Source organism: Canis aureus, chromosome 38 (assembly GCF_053574225.1).
Source record: "Canis aureus isolate CA01 chromosome 38, VMU_Caureus_v.1.0, whole genome shotgun sequence".
NCBI lineage: Eukaryota > Metazoa > Chordata > Mammalia > Carnivora > Canidae > Canis > Canis aureus.
This window is the reverse complement of record NC_135648.1, coordinates 7,427,950-7,450,480: the sequence shown is the minus strand read 5'-3', so window position 1 is coordinate 7,450,480 and position 22,531 is coordinate 7,427,950. Positions and strand designations below refer to the sequence as shown.

Below are 22,531 nucleotides of genomic sequence, written 5' to 3'. Positions count from 1 at the left end.
TCAGGAAGCAGGGCTGTGATTCATTGGGTGAAATGCAGGTCACCCTTCTGTAAGAGCATCAGTGCCAGTTATTCTCAGCCTATATGAAGACTGCATTGTGGGCGTCATGCCAGATCTTACCCCATTTTGTTCCCCACTCTTCATTTGCCTGCTTTGTTCATCCAAAGGATTCGACGATACCCAGTGAGTTGTAAGCAGCATATTTGGGGAAGGAGGAGCTCATCCTACTGTAATGGCAGGTGCCTCGATGACTAGCTGGTTCTGAGTCAATGACATCACTGTCATCCAGGGAGTGAAAGAAAGCACAACTTCCTCGTCACTGCAAGACTCATAATGCACATGCCCAAAGTCCCATTGCCTTCTCTGGTTCTGGTTATTATTCCCTCACAAAAGGCAGAGCTGTGGCCTGCTCTAACCCAGAGCTGATGAGAGAGATGGAGGCACCACCACCCCTCATTCCCACCCTCCTTAGCCCGCACCCCCAAACAGAGGGTGTGAAGTCTGGAAAACAGCTGGCACATGGGATTCACTACAGAGCCATACTCTATTTGCAAGAAGCAGGACAGTGTGACATGAATGAGGACAGGAGTAGATTAGAACTGCCTCAGCCTTGAGAGACTGGAATCACCAGCCAGAACAATCAACAACACACTTGAATTTGGGGACCCTACATATGGCCCAGGAAATACTCTAAAGCAGGTAATCTAGATGATCGGGGACACACTGCCTGTGCAGAATCATGCTGAGGTCCCAATCTGCCTTTTGGGTCTTGGTAACCCTGAGCAAGATGCACAGCATCTGAGCCCTGGTCTCCTCATCTGTAAAATGGGATCCATTCATTTAGTAATTTATGAAATGTTTTCTCACTGCCTCCTGGCTCCAGGCACTTATTATCCGCACATAGTCAGAAGAGACAAAGCTCCAGCCCTCTCACGGCCCATGGTCTACTGGGGGAAATAGGTAATAAACAAAGAAAACACAGAGATCCATGCCAAGTAGTGTTATGTTCTATGAAGAAAGACAAAGCAAGTTTAGAGGAGAGGCAGTGGTAAGGGTGATTCTTTACAGAGTGTTCCAAGACGACCTCTCCAACAATATTACATGGATGTGCGGGACAAAAGTGCTTTGGGGAGAAGGAAAAGCCAAGAGCCCAGGACCTGAAGACAGACATGAGGCTGGCTGGTTCAGAAATAGAAAGCTCAGTAATACCTTCTTCACTAGGCTCTTCTGGAAGTTGAATGAGGTTAGTAGTGTCGTTACTTCATATGAACATACATATGATTTCATTTTTCTTAGGAGCTTGGGCAGATGACTCAAAGCAGAGCAAGGAGAAAGGAGAAGAAGACAGGCCACAGCCTTATGCATATCCACATAAGACGGGAGACCTGGTGTGAAGCCAGTGGGATACAGGCAGTGGCCCAAGTTTCTGCTCCAGGCTCTGCTACTTCCAATGCTGTGACTTCAGGTAAGTCACAGTTTTGTGGGATCTCAGTCTACACATCTAATAAAGCAGAAGGACCACACATGTATTAAATACTGATGTTCATCTTCACTGATCAGTAACCTATTTCTCACTGGAACTAGTCATGTACTTCTTTTAGTCCTCACAACACTGCTGCGAGATAAGTCTCATTTTACAGATACTCTGAGGTTCAGAACAATTAAGTAACTTTCCCAAGGACACGCAGGGATATAAAAGAGAAAACAGAATATTCGAGCTCCAAAAATTGGAAATTATTTAATCTCATTATCCTCCCTTTTTTAAAATGTTTTATTTAAATTAAATTTAGTTAACATAAACTGTATTATTAGTTTCAGGAATAGAATTTAGTGATTCATCAGTTGCATGTAATATCCAGCGCTGATTACTTCAAGTGCCCTCCTTAATACCCATCACCCAGTGACCCCATCCCCCCACCCACCTCCCCTCCAACAACCCTCGTTTGTTTTCCAGAGTTAAGAGTCTCTTATGGTTTGCCTCCCTCTCTCTTTTTATCTTATTTTATTTTTCCTTCCCTTCCTTTATTTTCATCTGTTTTGTTTCTTAAATTCCACATGAGTGAAATCATATGGTCTTTGTCTTTCTCTGACTTATTTTTATTTTGCTTAACATAACACCCTGTAGCTCCATTTATGTCATTGCAAATGGCAAGAGTTCATCCTTTCTGATGGCTGAGTAATATTCCATCATATATAAATATAAATATATATAAATATATGTATATGTATATACCACATCTTCTTTATCCATTCATCTGTTGATGGACATTCGAGCTTTTACCATAGTTTGGCTCCTGTTGACATTGCTGCTACAATCATGGGGAGCATGTGCCCCTTCCAATCACTATGGTTGTATCCTCTGGATAAATCCCTACTAGTGCAATTGTTGGGTCATAGGGTAGCTCTATTTTTAACTTCTTGAGGAGCTTTCATACTGTTTTCCAGAGTGGCTACACCAGTTTGCATTCCCACCAACAGTATAAAAGGGTTCCCCTTTCTCCACATCCTCACCAACATCTGTTGTTTCCTGTGTTGCTTATTTTAGCCATTCAGACTGGTGCGAAGTGGTAACTCATTGTGGTTTTGATTTCTATTTCCTTAATGCTGAGTGATGTTGAGCATTTTTTCATGTGTCTGTTAGCCAGTTGTATGTCTTCTTTGGAGAAATGTCTGTTCATGTCTTCTGTCCATTTCTTCACTAGATTTTTTGTTTTTTTAGGTATTGAGTTTGATAGGTTCCTTATAGACTTCATTATTCTCAAATCTAACATCAATGTAATCCTTTCTTCAAATGAAATGTTTCCTGAAAGCACACTGAATAATGTGATACAGATTTAGAGGTTTTGTTGTGCTGGGGGAAGGGGTCCAGCCTTGCCTATGAGATATCCACCTTCATCTTCCAGCAGATCTCGATGCTTAAGTTCTTGTGGGCTATGATTGGAAAACTCATGTAATTTGATCCTTCCTTTGCCACAAAACACTGGAGCCCAGGGACATGGTCACTACAACAGAGCTTCAGGGAAAAGGAAGGAACAGAAAGAGAGACCAACTAAATTGGTCAAATGATGTGCATGCAAAAAAGAAAGGTTAAAAACCACCCTCACAGGTTTTCCCCCTCACAGTAAGGAATGGGGAGACAAACTGTATCCAAAGAGCAGAGCTGGGGATGGTGAGCAGTGTGAGTGGGTGAACTCAGTGCCTGCCACCTTGCTCAGCCTACCACATTTAAAACATGTCTGCCATGAGTCATCCCACTTAAGATACCAGGTTGATGGATCTCAATGCAAGGCTGATGCAGGAAGAAAGTTCACAGCAAACAAGTAAGTGTGCCATTTGTAACAATGATTTGCATGCATAGAGTACTGTGCTGTTTACAAAGCACTTTTCATGATCTCATTTGCATTCAAAGGCTTGCTGGTCAGGGTGCCCTGGGCAGGGATGATGATGCCCTGGAGAAATGTCATACTTAGTCTGTGAGAGATGCAGGGCACATCCCCAGAAACACCCTGAAACAATGAATCCAGTCCAGGCAGGGTGGGCTTGGGGACACTCACCTGGCTGCAATGAGGATCTAGTGAATATGTCCATCAGTTGCTCATCTCCATTCTCACAGTTTGAGGCTTAATCCTGGACTCCAGCCAGGCAGCTCAAATCTTTGGTCCCTGGGCCTCAGGCAGCAGTGAGCTCAAACAATTTTACAATCTAAGGAGTTCAAAGTAGTTATGCTACCTGGAAGGAGACAGGTAGGTGTAGGCCATGAGAGGAGAGGGTGGTCTTGCCATAGGCATTGGGACCACTGTTGGGGTGTAGATAAAAGAGCAGTCTCCTGACCCACTGACAGTGTCACAGACAAATTCAGAGAGGGACTCCAGCCCCAGCGGGAACAGGTGGGCAAAGAGATGTCAAACTATATAGAACACAGTCTATAGAAAAGACTGACAGGTAAAGCGTACAGATGACCTGCCATCTTGGTTCTTCCTGGCCTCACCCTTGATGCTGTTGTTACCCTTCCTGCCCTGGACAGAGTAGGCTGGTGACAGAGACAGGGGGAACCTGCAGTGTCTCCCTGGAGAGGGCACGGGCAACAGCCAGTACCAGGACAAGAAGCACTCACAACTTGCTTTTGGTTTCTGCCTACAAAGTTCTCAGACTCCCGGGGTCTCAGACAGATGGCCCTGCTGGCCACATTTGCAGCCTCCTCCAAGCATCCCCGTGCTGGTCCGAGGGCCTTGGCTCCCCATCTGAAACGTGGCTCTAATTGCTTCACCACTCCACAACATCCTTTCCCTTCCTGCTGCTGATTAATTTTACTCATTTTCCTCCCTTGGCAACTCAGCTATTGTAAGAATACTCTGGAGCGTTCCATCTGTCTTGGGTTTGTGGTAAATAATAAGCTGGCTCTTCAGACATTCTCATCACCTTCTGATCTCAAGGACCTTCTTTTGAATTCCAATGTGGAGTGGAGAAATGAGGACTTATCTCAGGGACACAGGGCCCTGGAGTTAAGGACAGAGATGCAAGGTCACTTTGCAAGGGAGCCAGTGACTACTGGTTAAACCTTATCTCCATACTCAGAAGCAACAATCTCTTCTCCCTTTGGGTGGGCAAATCATGAAGTAAAGTGGACCTCAACCCTGGATACTAATTAGAATTATCTGGTATGGTTTTTTTAAAAAACAATGTCCAGACCCCACACCCTTCTTGACCAATTCAATTTGAATAGCTGGGACTTGGGCCCCTGTGTTCATACTTTTAAAAAAACTCTCCAGATCATTATAATGGATAGGAAATTACCTATTGACAAATCAACTCTTCAAGGAATCCCACTCATCCCAGCCTATGTGTTATTTCCTTCCCATCCCTCCATTAATTATTGAATTTACAATTACACAGTACAATACAAAGCATGTCCACATATGTATTTCACTATGCAAATCAGGTGATCCTCCATCACACCTGTGAAGGGAAGGGACTGAGTCCTATTCAGCTTAGCTCTACCATCTTGCCCAATATCTAGCATGAGATGGATATTCAATGTCTTTTGAATAATTCTATAAGATCGTTTTAACTTTATGATCACACTTTAATTATTTATTATCATGATTGTATGGTTGAGAAAACTGAGGCCAAGTGAAGAGAGATGTCTTTGCCCAAGATTGTACAGCCAGTAAGAGCAGAGGTCGGGAATGGCACTGAGATATTTTGAGTCTGGCATGATTTCCAAAGTGGGCCCTCTCTTTATTCTTTGCCCAGGTCTGCCCATGGCCTGCCATTAACCTTAACACTGTCCTTCAGGAATAGGAATGTTGTTAAGCTCCAGGTCACAGCTCAGAGAAGCACCAAGGGCACTGGCCACAGTCAAGGAGCAGAGCTGGGGTGCCCCAGACAGAACAAAGAGCCCCCGAGTCTAGCCTCAGGGCTGCGGTTAGATAGGAAAGAAAGCAGAATGAGTAAATCTGGATCCTATACTTGACCACAACCATCTAGGTTGCGGATAACGAGGGTTGCAGCAGTGATGGCAAGAATGAGGTGCTGAATCATTGCCCTTCCATCGATAACTCAAGGTCTCTGCTCTGTGATGGCAAGCAGAGTCCCCCAACAGGCAGGCTTATTGAAGAAGCTCCACAGAAGGAGAGTTATAGCCCATGGATCCCCTAATGTCCTCAATTTCCCCTTTGAAAAGTGAACACTGGCACTTTGATAGGGCCCTGCTTTGAAAGATGGTAAAGTGTTCTGGGAGAAAGTGGGGGATAGTGCAGTGGTTCCCAATATATGGCCCTTGGACCAACAGCATCAATATACCCCAGATGTGCCCAGCAATCTGTTTTATCAAGTCCTAAAACATTATACTGAGTGAAATAAAGAAAACACAAAAGACTATGTAATCTATGGTTTCATTTATATGAATTTCTAGAAAACCAAAACTATACAAACAGAAAGAAGATCAGTGGTTTCTTGGAGCCAGGCACCAGGAGAGGCATTAACTCCAAAGACATCCACAAGATCTCTGGACTGAGGAAAATAGTCCATATCTTCATTGTGTTGGTGTTTACAAATTAGTATATGATTCCAAAATCCATCAAATGTATATTTAACATGGGTGAATTTTACTGTGTATAAATAATGCATAAAACATCATACCTAATGACATCATATATGACATAAAAAACATAATATTTAAAAGGCTGGCCAAATCAACCCTAGAGTGGGACATTGATATTGAAGATGATGTGAACAGGCTGGTCAGGATGACCTCTAACCGGGAGCCAAATTCCAAAGCCTGGGTTACATGTCCTGCTGCTCCCACCCCAGTTCTGAAAGTTAGTTTAAATATGAACAATAAAAACAGAAAAGATTTCAAATTCAAAATTACACATATCAATGAATATTTGTAAGTCTGCTTTGGGTTAGTCCCTACTGTGTGTGTGTGTGTGTGTGTGTGTGTGTGTGTGTGTGTGTGTGTGAATCCTAGCCATTGGTCTTTTCTGAATGATCTGCTTCTAGCTCTGGAAGTGGGGATGACTTTAATTCAAAATATTTGAGTAAGTGCTATTGTGCTTTAACTTCAGAAGAGTTATTGGTGGAAATGTTCTTTAGGTATCAACCAAAGACACTCTAAAAAGGGACCTTGCCTTCTTCACTTTTGCTCCCTCTGCATTCAGCAAAGTCCTTATCACTCTGGAGGTTTTTAGTAAATGTTTAATAAATAAATAAAAACCTATCTAAACACCTAATGACACAGGAAAGGCAATTGGGTCTAAAGACAACCTGTGCCTGGACCTATTTCCAATGCAATTATTTATTCATTCTTTCAACAAGCCTCCCCAGTAAACAGACGAGGTGCTGAGGTTACATACATTCATAAGACAAGGCTTTCACTCTTACTGAACCCACACTTAGCACCCACATGGGATTCCCTAGGCTGAGCATCCTAACAAAAGGTATGAGGAGAATGACTCCAGTGAATGGTCCTGAGGCATCCAGCTCTATAGCAACATACTGCCATTTCCTTCCAGAGAGAGCTTTCCAAGCATTTCCTTTTCCTCTCTCAAAATTAGATTGCCTTCTGATGCCCTCATAAAGCCAATGACTCTAGTAAAACTGGAAAAAGAAAAAAAGAGAGAAAGAAAGAAAGAAAGGAAAGAAAGAAAGAAAGAAAGGAAAGAAAGAAAGAAAGAAAGAAAGAAAGAAAGAAAGAAAGAAAGAAAGAAAGAACAAGGAACAAGGAGCTATCCAAATCAATAAAGTTTCTCCCCCCTGAGAATCTAAATGCCTCTCCAAAATACTGCAAGGAAACTGCAGGCATAGAGAAAATAGATTCTATTTCTTGGTCTAAGAAGTGTCACTCTGGAATCCACTGCCTTGGTGAGATAAGCTCTGCATTGGCGAGGGACTGGAGCGTGCCAGGAAATTGAGGACGGAAGGGTATTTTCCCAAGCTGTATTAACACTTCTTCTCTTGCTTTGCAGAGATTAGAACTTTTATCACTAGCTCACACACCTAAAAAAATGTATTAAGCTGTAGTTTTTTAGGACAGAATGGACCCAAATTGTTCCCTTTCTCAGGATGCAGTGAGATGATGCGGATGAACACTGACAAGGAATCCAAACCCCACTAAACCAAAGCTCTCCCACGTTCCGATGGGGGCATCTTCTCACGATGAGCAAAACTCTGGCTCAGGATGGATTTATAGAAATGTCCATTTTTAGGAATGGAATCAACGGGTCCCCTTTGCCCCTGGCTGACCGGCCTCTGGGCAGAAGAGAAGCAGCAGTAGTCAAGACAATGCCAACTGAAAAAGGGCAGTCCCGGAAGTTAGAGCATGCTGCTACAGGAGGGAAGAAGGGGATCCAGAATCCCAGGAGGCAGGACACAGGGGCAGACAGGAGTCAGAGATGCTAGCTGCTGGCAAAAGGAATGAAAAGCCAGGCCAAGATGCTGTGAACAAGGACACAGTGATTCTGAGGCAGTCCCTCTAACTAGGGCCTGGGCTCACAGCCATTCTCTTCCCTAGGCCACCTCCCCCTCACCCGCCTGACCTGGAGCATCTGTGCTCTCACCCAAGCAGGGGAGAGTCCCAGGGGCTATCAGCCTGAATCTTTGGGTTCTGTGTGATGATACAGCAAGGCCCTCCTGAGCAGGGACAATGTCCTAGTGTTTTCTGTTTCCCCAGCTCCCGGCCTGCTAGGGAAGGAGGGACCCAACTGCCATTTCAAGTGCCCCCATAACACCCATGCTGGTGCATAGACAGGTAAGGATGCTAGACAAGGTATCTGCCTGCTGGCCCAAGCCTTGGCAGAGATCTCCAACTGCCAGTTACCCATCTACTGCCTGCTTGAACTTCTGTGAATTAGAGACCTTGTTTAGGGCTGAAACAAATTAAGTAGACTTTAACTATCTACGAGAAACAATTAAGTATCCCAGAACAGCACCAAGTTTGGGGATCTGATTAGAAAAGGGGCCTGCCATCTTTTCCTAGAATTAGCAGTTTTCCAAGCAAGAAACAAACAAAAAATCATGGTCAGGGTTGACTCAGTCCACAGGGGCAATTCCTACTAAGTGTGGGTCACTATGCCAGGGACAGGGGAATTACAAAGGAAAGGGGGTGCCTTGGAGTTTGACTAGTCTCAGAGTTAGTCCAGAGCAAGGAGATATTACCCCAGGCCGGGGAATCAAGAGGGTCTCCCTGGGGAAAATGAGATTTAGAATGAGTTTTTCAGGATGAGCAGAGATCTGGCCAGTAGACAGGAAGGAAGGGAAAGTGTAGATGTGGGAAGCCATGAGAGCCAAGGCACACCTAGGGGAACTACAGACAGAAGTTGGGAAAGTTGGAAGAATGTCCAAATGTGGCAGCCTTGAAGGTCAGTCTGAGGAATTCGGACAGAGAGCTACGTGCCAGCTAATACCAAACGAGAGCCAGACAAGTCCAAACACTATCGCCATCTGCATTTCTGTAAGCGTTTCTGTCCCTACATTGATAATGTGACAATTTCCAGGTTTCAGAGAGCTATTAGAGTCTTCAGTTCTCCAAGACCTAGAAAGCACACCTCTCATTGTAGAAGTCAACCTCCTCCCTTTCTTGAAGGTTTTGAGAGGTATCAGCAACCAGAGAAAAGGCAAATTCCTAGAAATAAGCATCTCTTTGGACACATTGGAACAAAAAAGAAAATGCTAAGAAAGGAGAAGGAAGAAACCTGTATCAAAAGAAGGAAAACAACATTACAAATTCAAATGGCATATAAAAAGATATCTACCACTCAAAGACAACAGGACAAAAGTATGACCACAATTGAGTAACTATTGAAACAGGCCAGAGCTGAAGGGGCCACAGTTGTCACGAGATAGCATTAGAAGGTGAAGGAAAATGTATTCCTTTCCCATGACTTCCATAACAAATTATCACAAATTTGGTGGCTTAAAACAACAAAAATGTATTCTTTGAGAGTTCTGGAGGCCAGAAGTCCAAAATCAAGGCATCAGCAGGGCCCATGACCCTCTGAAGACTATGGGGTTGGGGTTTCTTCCTCATCATTTCCAGTTAGGGTGACCCTGGTGTTCCTTGGCCTGTGGCTGCCGGACACCAGGCTCTACGTCCATCTTCATGTAGGCTTCTCCAATGTGCCTACATCTCCTCTTCTGTATCTTTTAAGGACATTGGTCATTGAACTTAAGATCCATCTAAATAACCCAGAATGATCTCTCCAGATCCTTTACTGAATTACATTTGCAACAATTCTTTCTCCAAATAAGATCATATTCACAAGTTCTTCATTCTAGGGGTTAGGACATAGACATATCTTCTGGAAAACCGTCATTCAACTCACTACAAAAAATATACTTCAGTTCTTCTCCATTTTCTGGGTTTCAACTAGATTGTACTTGGCTTTGTTTCCATTAATAGAAGAGAAAAATGAATAAGAAATACAATCTTTTCTTATTGGCAGGCTCCTGATTGCCAGGGAACCTGCTAAACCTCCTGAAAGATATATCAAAAATGGTTACCCTTCTAGCTCAGATAAATTGTTGCACTCGTGATGTCCAACAGGATCTTGGGAATGGGCTGTAAAGTGTACGCTTAGCTTAAAAGTTTACAACCAGGATTTCTAGTCTGCTTCTTACCCCCCTTCACAGCATTCAACATGCTTTGTGATCCAAATGCCTCTTCCTCCTAACTACCCATTACAGCTGTTATCCAAAAGGGCAGAAAGTGGGCATGCTTGTATTTCCTGCCAGGGTTTCTAGTTCCTGCTGACATCCTCAAAAGGCAGTTTTTAAACTTTCATCAAACACAGTGGCCTCCAAATACCAGATTGCAGAGCAGTGCTGGTGTGGCTTCCTAAGAATCACCAGAGAAGGTTGTTAAAAATTCACATTCTCAAGTCTACTGGAGATTTTTATTAAGGTGTGGAGTAGAGCCTATGACTTTATATTTTTAACAGCTTCCTCAGGTGATTTGGACGGGTACAATGTTGACATACTTTGACAGTATACAGATATTACCTAAATCCTATGAAATGAATGCAGTGGGTCTCACGGGCCTTCAGTCCCCGTATCCCCCTTGCTTGTTCCAGCACACTGGCCTCTTATTGTCTCCACACATTTCCTCTGGCTCCTTCATCTCTGCTGTTCCCTCGGCCTGGGACAGTCCTCCCTAGCTATCTGTATTTCTTACTCCTTCACTATTTCAGACCTCTGCTCCAGTGTCACCTCCTAAGACACCCTACTCTGACTACTCTATACAGCAAAATGTACACTCAAATGCACATTCATCACTCCCTAACCAATTACCCTACTTTATTTGTCAGAGTAATAATTAGTACCTGTAAGTTTATATGTGTATTTATTTGTACTTTTCTGTCTCACAAGAAATGTAAACTCTGGGGATCCCTGGGTGGCTCAGCAGTTTGGCGTCTGCCTTCGGCCCAGGGCATAATCCTGGAGACCCAGGATCAAGTCCTGCGTCGGAATCCCTGCATGGAGCCTGCTTCTCCCTCTGCCTGTGTCTCTGCCTCTCTCTCTGTGTCTCTCATGAATAAATAAATAAAATCTTAAAAAAAAAAAAAAAGAAATGTAAACTCCCTGAAAGCAGAAATATTGTTCACTTATTAGTTTTTCTTTGCTGTTTATATGCTGTCCTGGTGTCTACAACAGCACCTAGAAGGTATTGTATTCAATAAATATTAATGGATTAATAAACAGAAGAATGCATCTCTATCTACCACAAACAGTTGGTAAGAAGCCCAACTTCTTAAAATATCTTCAGAAATTTAGATAAGATAGAATGCCTTAGAGGGCTTCTAGCTTAAGAAAGGAGAGAGAGAGAAAAGACAAGCTAATGCTCTGTATTCTTAACCTTAAAGAGTGGGTCCCTCAATTCTGGTTGAGTTATTAAACCTTCATCAGCAGAGTGAAAATGAAAGAACTCAGCTCTGAGATTCTGGAATTTCTCAGCATATCCTGGGGGAAGTTGCTGTTCACGCAAGAGGGGCCAAAAATGAAAACCAGAGAAGTAGACAAGGGAAACATGTCCATTCTCCAAAACTATCCTCTCTGCCCTCCTGAAGCATCCAGAACATTGGGGAAGGAGGCAGCCATATTCAGTCCTGAGATCCTGGGGCCAGTTCCAAGCCTAGAGGAAAGATTGGTCCAGCTTTCAAAACATGGAGCCAAGAGAACCACAAAAGCAGCACCCAGAGATGATGGGATGACAGAATCAAAGAGATGCACAGATTAAGTAAAGTGTAACTCAAAGGGACTAGACGCAGAGAGAAGACCAGGCTCCAGGCTACACAAATAAAGGAATGAGGGAGAATAAGCCAGTTCAACAATGTGGAGATAAGTAAGAGTCAAAAAGGTCCCCATGGGGCCCTGAAAGTTAGAGACAGGGACATTTCAGATAGGAAGAAGGTTGTTAAAGCACTGAGCCACTTTGGACAATATTGGCCATTGCCAAAACACAGCCATGACATGTTGGTAGACAATCAGAAGACTTCTACAACAATCTCACTTAAAGAAAATATTTTTGGCAAAAAAAGTGGGAATCAAAATGAAGGAAAAGTTTGGAAAAAAATAATAATTCTAACAATTCTAAATGATACATATAAATCCATTAAATCCAAAAATGTAAATGGTATTATAAATTGCATTAATTGAAGACCACTGGGTGGCTCAGCAGTTGAGTGTCTGCCTTCAGCTCAGATGGTGATCCTGGGGTCTGGGGATGGAGTTCCACATCTGGCTCCCTATGAGGAGTCTGCTTCTCCCTCCACCTATGTCTTGCCTCCTTTCTCTCTCATGAATAAAATCCTTAAAAAAAATAAATTGCATTAATTGTAAATGGACCAAATTCTCAAGAGAGATGCTGTTAGACTGTAATTAAAAAAAAAAAAAACTCAGGTTCTATTTACAAGAGACCCATCAAAATACTAAATAAAATTTGAAAGTAAAGGATAGAAGAAGATACTTTAGAGTTATTAAAACCTAAAAAATGCAATGAAACGCTGGGACACCTGCACCCCGATGTTTCTAGCAGCAATGGCCACGATAGCCAAACTGTGGAAGGAGCCTCGGTGTCCAACGAAAGATGAATGGATAAAGAAGATGTGGTTTATGTATACAATGGAATATTACTCAGCTATTAGAAATGACAAATACCCACCATTTGCTTCAACGTGGATGGAACTGGAGGGTATTATGCTGAGTGAAGTAAGTCAGTCGGAGAAGGACAAACATTATATGTTCTCATTCATTTGGGGAATATAAATAATAGTGAAAGGGAAAATAAGGGAAGGGAGAAGAAATGTGTGGGAAATATCAGAAAGGGAGACAGAACATAAAGACTGCTAACTCTGGGAAACGAACTAGGGGTGGTAGAAGGGGAGGAGGGCGGGGGGTGGGAGTGAATGGGTGACGGGCACTGGGTGTTATTCTGTATGTTAGTAAATTGAACACCAATAAAAAAATAAAATAAAATAAAATAAAATAAAATAAAAAAAAAAAAAAAAAAAATAAAACCTAAAAAATGCTGGGAAACTATTGTCCTTAGACATAAGACAACATCAGTGACAAAATAGGTTACTTCAAAATGAAAAAATGTTCTATTCATAAAAAAGATAATTCTCTTTCTTTTCCCCAAAGCAGGCCACCCCCAAACAAGATTTCAAGGCTAAAGATTATTGAATCTTCCCCTAAATTAACTGAATTCAATTATTTGGGTTTATGTTGACACAGACTGTAGTATTTTTTAAAAAATAAATTGACTACTTTTACCATAAAATTTTACATAATCTTCATATAAACAAAATGCTCTAGTAGTTGATAAAATAATCCTGACCTATTTCCACCACTAACCTTCTATCTTTAAGAAGCTAAAAACTCAACAAGATCGGGATCTCTGGGTGGCGCAGTGGTTTAGCGCCTGCCTTTGGCCCAGGGCACGATCCTGGAGACCCGGGATCGAATCCCACATCAGGCTCCCGGTGCGTGGAGCCTGCTTCTCCCTCTGCCTGTGTCTCTGCCTCTCTCTCTCTCTCTCTCTCTCTCTGTGACTATCATAAATAAATAAAAATTAAAAAAAAAACTCAACAAGATCTACAAACAAGGAGCTAAAAACTGCTCTCAGACCAAAAATATTTCCTATTCTGGCTACTGAGTAATTGTAATACAACAGAATCGGCATTTCAAGCTATTAACTATCTTCAGTCAGACCCAAAAAATGCATTGTATAGATATAAAATATTATTAACAATTCTGTGGATTTGTACAAGTATACGTGAGAAAAACAGACACAGTCAAATTTATCAGGACCCAGGAGAACAATTAGATCCAGAGAAATCAATACAGTATAATTTTCTCTTGTAGAGTTTTTTCATACACACTGCATTAGAGTGGTTTTTACCAAATTAAAATTTCCAAAATAGATGACAGTATATAGTACAAATTATAAAAACCACTGGTGTAATGGAAAGACATTTCATGATAACAAATTAAACCACTCAATCATGAGGCTGGTAATAAAGACAGAGAGGCCGGGCAACAAGGCAGATGGTCAAAAGATAGTTACATGGGATCTGAAATGAGAGGTACTTCCTAACAGCACTGGCTAGAGAAGACTTCACAGTGACTGGCTCATTTACCAGCATGCGAGGAGCTTCTAGAGGGGCTTCAGCACTTCTGTCCGGTAGAATTTCCAAAGCAACCTGGATTTGTAGAGTAGCTTTATTTTCCATGATGAGATTCCTTAGACATGTAACTAAATATAATTTCATTTTTATAGTTTTGTGAGACTTTTTGTTAAACAATTCACAAATCAAAAAAAGCAAAAATAAATAAATAAAACTCTGGCCAACCACAGAATCTATGTTTTATTTCACAGCCTATGGTTATTTTAAATCATAGCAAAAGGTATCAATGGCACATCTGAAGACTTAGATCTCTGGATAACTTTCAATACTCCCTGTAGAAATACAGCCACTACATTGCTATAGATTCACCAGACATGAAAGTTGGAAAATTCTCTAATGCTTACCCTGATCCTCCTTTACATTATCCAAGGCACCTAAGAGCCAATCCCTTTTTAAGTATGCTTTCTTTTTAGGGGTGCCCGGGTGGCTCAGTTGGTTAAGTGTCCAACTCTTGACTTCAGCTCAGATCATGATCTCAGAGTCGTGGGATTGAGCCCCAAGTCGGGATCTACTTGTCCCTCTCCCATTGCTCATGTCACATATGCATGGGTGTGCTCTTTCTCTCAAATGAACAAATAAAATCTTTTTAACATACGCTGCCAACAAATAGTATCTTGAAAATTTTAGCTATGTATTAGAATTTTTAAACTGATTAAAATTCTCACAGATGAGTCTTTCTTGGGTTCACATAAGTTTTCTAACTTTCTATATATAATGGTTGGAAGCAATGGGTTTTTCTGGTTTTACCAACCTCTAGCTGTAAGTCAGTTTTTGGATCACTTCCCTAAGCATCAGCTACCTCAGGTATAAAAAAATAGGAGGGGGAGCATGAATAATAGTCCCACAATTCAAAAGTGAGAACTGAAGGAAATCATCCACTGAAAATACGCAAGACAGTTCCTACAACACTAAGTTCTTCATGCATGTCACTGTCACTGTCAGCCACCACCACCAGCAGCACATCAGCCCTGCACCAAGCTGGTACCACCCCTCTGCATCAAGCCCTCACCGCCCCCACATCTTACCCAGGTCCCCTTGGTCTCTTCTTCTGCAGGTTGAATCATAACACCTTCTCTCAAATGTCCTCAAATATTTTAGCTCCTCCACTTCTCGAGTGGCATTTGTTCATTGCACATGTGTTTTAGAGAGAAAAATAACCATATTATCTTGTGCCGAGTCTTCCAGGCAATGCCGAGTCTGCACTTCCTCTTATATTTCATTTCAGGGCCATCCCCGATCCATAATTCTAATGGAGTCATAAATAAAACATCTTGTATGGGTTACACCTGATGTTAGATGACTTTAGATTATCCCCTGAAAATCTGTGTATAAATTACTTAATTTTCAAATGGCAGTTATAGTTTAAATATACCAAGACAGGTGATATTTAATGTACCCTACAGTAAATTACTTTGCAGAGCAAAGCATTCATCTTTAATATGATCATTCATTCCTTAATCTGTTTTGTAAGCTGAATTTTTTATTTATCATATTTGCTTAAAGCATGACCTCTCTGTAGATTTTATCACTTAATTGTATATTGTGCCTGTATTGTAAAGCGTATTTACTTTTAAATCTGCCTTAATGCCTTCTCTCTCCCTCCAGCTGTTGGCATCTCCATCTTGGACCAGTGGGGTTACTAGAAAGACAATTGAGACCATTGGCATTTCAGATACTAAACCTACAATAGAAACCAGTAGAACAGATGATTTAAGAGGTTTAGACTAAGTCTCTGCTGATAAAAGCCAAGCTTTCAGAGAATTCCAATTCAGTCTTCAAAACACATTTCTTGGGCGAGAGCCAGCACTATAATTGTGTTTAAGAGTATGATGATTGTGCCATTTCCATCTATTCTGCATAAATTTAAATAACGAATGCAAGTGGCCCTAACCCCACATATGTAACAATTAGCTCAATTAATTAGTACAAATGTATTCCAACTCTGTATTCCAGGCATGACAGACATGAAATGTCTAACAGGGTATGAAATCAACCAATTTACCTCCCAGATAATATTCCACAAAGACATACTGTGTGAGATTGTCTTCTATTCCTAGACACTGAAGAGTCAAAATAAATAATCTAACACTTAAGAGAAGACTACTCTGGCCAGAGAGTTGAGACTTTGAAAGCATGCCCAATGCAGCAGCAGCAGATTGGGGGCGCATGTATTCGGGTAAGGGGTGGTAGGATTGCTGGTTTAAGTAGCAGAAAGAAGGTGGTTCTGTAGGGGTGTAGAATCCAGTATTTCCATGAGCTCAAGAGTATGCAACCACAGACCAGCTTGATAAAAGACTCTACATGCATTAAGTTCTAACTGTGTGTGAAGCAGTTTGCAAAACACCAAGCCTGCCTTATCATCCCTGCTAATGCTCACACACTACCTCGGGAGTAAGCACACAAATCTCCACCGCTCAGAGGAAGGAACTGATAGGCCAGCTTGCCCAGTCCTAGGCTCCTTCACTTCCAACACAGTGCCTGGCACCCAGCTGGCACTCATTCTTTTGAATTTCAGGTTTAGCCTGTTTGTGAAAAAGTATCCACACGGACCTGAGTGAGTGGTCAGCATTTTCCCAGGAGGCAGGAAGCTCTTTTAAGAGTAAGGAGTATGCCGTAGAGATGCATCACACAGAGTGGCTGAAAACTAGCATGGGCTCTGAGGCTGTCTGGCTAAAAGCCTTGGCCACCTCTTCTTGGTTGTGTGGTCTTGGGCAAGTGACTCCTCCACACTTTCTTGCCTCATTTCCTTCACGGTAATAGTGACCAGGTTTGTTTTGAGAATGAAATAGAACAGTAGTACCCAGCTCTTAACATGTGTTCAGAAAAATATTTGAGTATAGCTTTTCCCAGAGAGAAGATCAAGGTCAAAGTAAAGTCGACTTCCAAAAACTTTCTCAGTTTCGAATGAAAGTTTTGATCTAGTGTCTCTTTAGCTACCAATGGAAAGGACTAAAATTGGGAATTTCGCTTGGAAAATGGAAGAGCAGACAGTAGAGAAATGTTGGTGCTGGCGTGGTGGGTGCTTGCTCCCCTCCAATGTGCCCTGAGAGTGGCACTCTTGCGCTTGTCTGCATCGCACACTTACCCAGTTGAGGGGCGCCGCAGGTGTCCCCCACATTCGTGTTCTTGGTGATGTTTACAGTATCCAGCATGGAGCCCACTGGAACAGGCTCACAAATGTTTCACTTATTTGTTCAGCCAACAAACATCTTTTAACATAGCCAACATGTGTGTCAGGCCCTGGGCTAGGTGTGGGAAGTAATACAGTGAGCATGCGGACATAATTATACATATTGAAGGCATGTCAGGAGACTGGCAGTAATGTAGGATGGCTCTCACACTCTCCTTCCTCTATCCTACTTCAGAGCTTGACTATCACACACACACACACACACACACACACACACACACACTACCATCACCACCACTACTGCTACCACCACCAGGAAGCCTTCCTGGCTTGATGCTCAGCTAGTCCTTGGCACAGTCCTCCTCGTTAGCAAAGAGCCCTACATAGGCCAGTTTCCAGAGACCTTCCCCACCCTGGACATCCGACCAGGCTCTTCCGGCTCCACCCTGGATATCCACTAGAGTTTTCCTTCATCCCTGCCCTCGGCACCTACCTGCGTCCCTCTTCATGAAAGTCTATTCCTTCCCTCACCCTGCCAGGTCAGCTAAGTCCCTTCCACTCCTGCTGTAGTCCTTAGTGAAGTTCAATCTCTCTCCCTTGCCTTTTCTACCAAGAGTCCAAACCATTTAACTTTAGCATCACCTTGGCCATGTGTGCCCAGGCCCTGAGCGGGGTCTTGAAGATACATAAAGCATAGGGCTTGACTCCAGCCTGTGTCTGGAGACAACTGAGGTTCTCAGGCTGAAAGCCCTGGTGGATCCACCACTTCTCAGTTGTGTGGTTGTAAGCAAGTGACTTATTTCCTGCAGGATGTAGCCCAGCCTTCATGAAGTGACTTGAGTGGTCAAAGCCAGAAGCCATGTGTTTGCCACCAGTGCTCCATGTTGGACCATTCTACTGGAGAAGAGCATTCTGGAATCATCAGCCCAACACACTGCTCTGAGTCCCAAGTCAACCTAGTTCCAAGAGGAAGTAAGACAATTCAATGGAAGAATCCAGGATGTGATTTTCCTTATCCTTCATGCTTTCACATTATAACATTGAATGTGCCAACTTTGACCCAAAAGTCTGAGGTTTGACTCCAGAACTTAATTTATATAGCAGCTGTTCATATCCAAAGTAACCCAGCAAAGGTGCTTCAGATGCTGTGAAACATGGAATATTTACTATTTTTATAGTTAGTCGCCACCCTATACACTCTAACAGTCAACTCTCCTAGGTTCTAAAAGTGATTTCCTTTTTCAAATGGAGAAAGCCAAATATCCAAAAATTCACTATTTTCAGTGACTCTTTTCCCTTTTCAAAAACTGTTCCATTTGACCAGCAAAGGAGGGAGTGGAAGCTAGAAGTTGGGTGAGTGTGGCATCCATGGTGTGGCTGCCACTCCCCTGGTGCCATCCTCCCTCTCCAGGGCACAGCTGTTACGAACTCTGCACGATGAATCCCATTACCTTATAGGGCAAGAATTCAGCTTTACAAAATAAATTTCACATCAATTCTCATTCATCCCTGCACAGGATGGAGCTTCTATTATATCCAGAGGCCTGAGGACAGGAGACAGAAGGGAGGGTACAGAAAAATGTGCACTGGATCATAGCCAATGCCCAGAGGCTACAAAACCCTCCACCCCTGGAAATCTGGTGGGGGGGGGGCCTCTGGCTCCATGGGCAAGGGGAGAGTGGTTTGATTCTTGCCTTGGCCTTGGTGCCCTGCAGCAGGGACAGTGAGGGGGGCTGGGAGGAGAAGGAGGCTCAAGGGAGTGCCAGGCAAGGCCATTCTCCATCAGGGATCAGATATCCACCTGGCAAGGCATCTAGCCCCCACAACCTTTTCCTGTTACATCCACCTTGGCTTGACCCACCTTCACCTCCCAAGAAACTTGGGTCAATGCTCCCTTTGGATAAACATCAACTACCCTGGCCTCCTACCCCAGCGTGTCCAGGGAGACATCCCCTGGCTTTCTACTCTATTTCCACTCCTAGGTGAAATTTCAACCACAGGCTGTGTTGCAGGAAAACATAGACTTCATCAGTAGAGACTCTGCAGCTGAGAATCCCTAGTGTCTCAGGGTGAGCAGCCCTGGCAGAGCCACCTGGATGTTGAGCAGTCCACCAGGCTCTGGTCCCACCTGCAACATTCCCCCTTTGCTGATACAAGTGCTGGGTCAGACCCCAACACTGATTGGTCTATGTGATATTGGATATTTCATCCAGGAGCTTAGGATCCTCCTCTTGAATCAGAAACTCATTTTCTAATTGGCTTTTTCCCCTGACAGTGGCCTACAACTTCATCCCTTCTGAATATTTGGGCTGTGGCCAGTGTTCTGAGTGTCCAGGGACTTACCTTTGTGTCTCTGCTAAAAAGGAGGCCCCTCCTTGTACACAGATGTCCAGCCTGGTATTCTGGGAGTGTCAGAAACTCAACACAAGTGGAATTCTGTATCTGCTTGTTCCTAATTATTCAGCTTTTTTGAGCCTCTGTCTCCTCATCTGTAAGGTAGGGATAATGTCACTTTATAGGGCTACTTGGTAATCAAAAGCAAGACTATGTGGGAAAGCAGAGAGCACAGTCCAGACATGCCACAGATATCTAGTAAATGCTACTTGACTCAGAACCCTTTTCCTGGCCATCAATGAGCATCCTCCAGAGTGTGATCGGAGAACCCCCGATGGAGGACGTCGTGGGGACACTGGCAGGCTCTCCAGTGTCATCGGTTTACACACATCAGGCTGTGAGCAGGTTCACAAATTTCCCTGGGACATTATGTTCCCATCTTTCTGCATCCTTCTTGCTCATTTTACATAATATCATATGTTTAAGAGAAAAGCACTTGGTGAAAATTTTTATTAAATTTACTTTTCTTATGACTCAGCTCAGGAGGATCACGAGTAAGAAAGAATTGTTTTATTGGAGGTTTTATGACTTTAGTCTCCAACATTCGTAATAGCCTTATTACATATTATAGACACCTTCCATTTACAAGGAAAGATAACCTGGTTGACAACAGAGGCTTTACTTGATTACCCATTTGCCTCACATATGCATGTGAACATATATTTATTTTTATAAAATAATGTCTGTGTTTATGACGTTATGCCTTAAATATATGTGAATCTTTCATTCAAGATGAAAGTCACATGTTTGCAATGGTTTGAAAACCAAGATGCTTGCCTTTTGAGGGCTGCGTTCCCGCCATACTGGGGTTGAGGGGACTGTTGGGGGCTCCATCCCAAGCTGACTCTGCTTCTGGATCCCCTGGAAGATTGAACCCCGAAGTCTGCCACCTGCAGCTCATGATGAATTGGGGCCTTGGCATGTCAATCCTGCCGTGGTCAGCACTTTGGAGACTTTTGACTGCTTGCTTCATGGTTACATTCAAAAATCACTAAGATGAAAAAAAAAATCACTAAGATGGGATAAGAATGACCTGGACCCCTGAACCAGCAGGTTATCCAAGATCCCCAAGTGATTTTGCCCACATGGGGGGAGATGGGAATAAAGTGGCCCTTAGAGTAGACCCTTTAGGGCCAGCTCCTGGGTTTCCTCCCTCCTGTTCCAGAGCCCTCACAGAAAAGGCTCTTCATAAAGTGGCATTTAAAATATGTATAGGATTTGGATGATTGCAATGAGCAGGAAAAACACTCCATGCTGAGGTTTCAAAAACACAAGTTAATAATTCAATGCCCGATAATTAATTTACATGTTCACCTTTACCGCCTGACAAAGACCTAGAAGGCAGGTCCTAGAGGGGAGAGGAGACTCTATATCCTACAGGTCTTCTCTGCTCCCCAAAGCACCCAGCTCAAGGTTGGACACACAGTGAGTTCCTCATAAATATTATTAATTACTGTTCTGCATTTCACTCTGTGGGACACATATACACGCAGAAGGTGGGAATTTTGTGGTTAGCCATAAAGAGTGCTTTGTTGTTATGTCAAATAAGCATTTGAGCACACTGAAATATAAGATCAAATTATGCCTTAATCGCTGCCTGTTCTCAGACAGAAAGCCAACCAAAAAAGGGAATGATTCATCTTAAATCCACAATCAAAGAGACAGGATTTTTCTATTTTCCAAGCTCTACTCCGGAACTACAGTCCAGGATGGATGAGCATATTCAGACTGGATATAAACGAAATTGAAGGACATTGGCCACCAGAATTGAGTCTGGTGAACTGTATCTGGAAGAAATTGCTGTCTGGGGTGGTGTGTGTGTGAGGGGGCATCCCATGTTCTTAGGGTTGGGGTCATTTTCCATTGCAATCAGATTTCATTTCTCGTCTGGCATGCATTGTTCCTCACACATGGTGCCCCTTTCTCCTTGCAAGGGTGAATTCTCAAAGCACACCATAAATTAATAATATCTGCCCTTCGTTGAGTATTTCACTATGTGCCTGTCATGATTCTTAAATTTTAAGTGCATTTCCTTGTGTAAGCTTGTCAGCGGTCTTCTAATGCAGATAACATTAGATCCAGTTTGTAGATTCAGAAACTAAGGCATAGTGAAGACAAGCCATTTGCCCAGTTTACCCTTTGTAACCAACTCACTAGGCTCCTTCTACCTCTGCCTGCATGGACACAGCCAGAGTACTGGCAAGCCAGTGCAAAAAAAAAAAAAAAAATCTTTAACTTTATCTCCCTCGATTTCTCTATTCTCATGAGAATTTGTACAGGAAGTATGGAGTTAGAGAATTAAGCCTGGGTCTGATCCCCAAGCAGTGAGCAGCTAGCTGGCTCACTAGAGCTCCTTGACCTTTCCAGTGTTCTCTGCAGGTAAAGGCTGGGCTCTTCCCATTTAACGCAGAAATTCTCCAACTGTAGTCTCAGGACTACCAGCAGCTGCATCACCTGGGAAATATTACAAATACACATTCATAGGCCCCGCCCAGACCTACAGAATCTGAAACTGGGGGAGTAGAGCCCAGTAGCCTGTTTTTAAAGCCTTGCAGGTAATTCTGATGCATGCCAAGCTTGCAGAACCTCCGGTTTAGCATAATAGCAACCAGACCCAGAAAAAGGTTAGCCAGTGAAAATACTTGTGATTTTCATATTTGGAATCACAATATCCTAATATAAAATTGAAAGGGAATTTGGAGGCTTTCTAACTCAAGCCACTCACTTCACAACGTGGGAAAACTAAAGTTCAGAGAGGTAGAAACTGTTATTCCTTGTCACATAGCAGGATTGTGCCAGAACCTGAACCCGGACCCCCTGCTCC

At 42.9% G+C, this 22,531-nt stretch overlaps 2 long non-coding RNA genes across 4 annotated transcripts in view; one reads left to right on the top strand and one right to left on the bottom strand.

Moving 5' to 3' along the window:
• LOC144307076 (uncharacterized) overlaps positions 1-266 on the bottom strand; it is a 130,396-nt gene extending 130,130 nt beyond the window's left edge. For all 3 annotated transcript variants that reach the window (XR_013374048.1, XR_013374049.1, XR_013374050.1), the window contains exon 1: positions 121-266. This is a non-coding gene — a long non-coding RNA (uncharacterized LOC144307076). The remainder of the gene's footprint in view (positions 1-120) is intronic.
• Positions 267-429: 163 nt separating this feature from the next.
• LOC144307075 (uncharacterized) lies at positions 430-18,768 on the top strand. The gene is made up of 3 exons (XR_013374047.1): positions 430-699; positions 1,297-1,465; positions 18,123-18,768. It is a non-coding gene; the product is annotated as an uncharacterized LOC144307075 (long non-coding RNA).
• The last annotated feature ends 3,763 nt before the right edge of the window (positions 18,769-22,531 follow it).